Raw genomic sequence first — 1,213 nt, 5'->3', positions numbered from 1 at the left:
TTTTATATTGTTAAAGCAGTTTGTCCATTTAAATGTCATTTTATTACTCTGCATATATGACCACTTGATTTATTAATATTTGCAGAAATATAATATGACATGGCCATTTAACTCCTAGTGGCTATTAATAGTTTTGAGATCTTTTAGCTTTGGGGGTTTTGAAAAGTGAAAATACACCAGTTTCAAATAAACATTTTTTAAAAAAATACAAAGTTATACAGGCATTCACGTTTGTTTGCAGGTTAACAGATCATTACATTACTGGATGCGGTAATTTTTGAATTTAGCAGGTTTCTAAAATCTGTTATGTTTTCTGAGAAGCCTAAAATTCTAGAGAGCCAATTTGGTGTAGTGGTTAAGTGCTTAGATTCTTATCCGGGAGAACCAGGTTTGATTCCCCACTCCTCCATTTGCAACTGCTGGCATGGCCTTGGGTCAGCCTTAGCTCTGGCAGAGGTTGGCCTTGAAAGGGCAGCTGCTGTGAGAGCCCTCTCAGCCCCACCCACCTCACAGGGTGTCTGTTGTGGGGGGAGAAGATATAGGAGATTGTAAGCCGCTCTGAGTCTCTGATTCAGAGAGAAGGGCGGGGTATAAATCTGCAGTTCTTCTCCGCTGTGTCTAAATATAACTGATGTTGTTAACCATTCCATCATGTCCAACTCTTGATGAGTCTCCCAAAACATCTATTTATGTTGTCTCAGCTTTTTTTAATTCATTTCGCATTGAAACAAAACTTTCATTTTAATTTGCTGAACTAATAAGAATCCCACGTGTATTCTCATTTACATCGTCAAGGAGTCCCAAGCTGAACCATGGGTCCCCACAGCTGTTACACATAAATGAATAGGCATTTCTTTAGTTTTATGAAGATAGATGTATAGGGTTCATTTAATTTCTAGCAAAATTAAAAGTTCAACTACAAGCAACACATTATCTCAGAATCATACAGCAGAAAAACAAGAAAACTAGCATAACTATCTAAAGCTTTCCAGGACTTGCATTAGATGGCACAAACCTTAAATCCAAAATTCAAAGGCCCCAGATCAAGCGTTCTCTACTTTGCTAGCAATTGCAATTCAAGCATAACATACCTCAGGCCTCTCGTTCATCAAGCTAGACTTTTTTTTCAGTTTCTTAGCTCAATTATATTTTCTGGTCAAGCAACATCAGATGACAATGATACCCAATCAGCACACAGTCTTGCTGAATCCTC

The sequence above is a fragment of the Heteronotia binoei genome, chromosome 7 (genome assembly GCF_032191835.1).
Source record: "Heteronotia binoei isolate CCM8104 ecotype False Entrance Well chromosome 7, APGP_CSIRO_Hbin_v1, whole genome shotgun sequence".
Lineage (NCBI taxonomy): Eukaryota > Metazoa > Chordata > Lepidosauria > Squamata > Gekkonidae > Heteronotia > Heteronotia binoei.
This window is presented reverse-complemented; position numbering follows the sequence as displayed.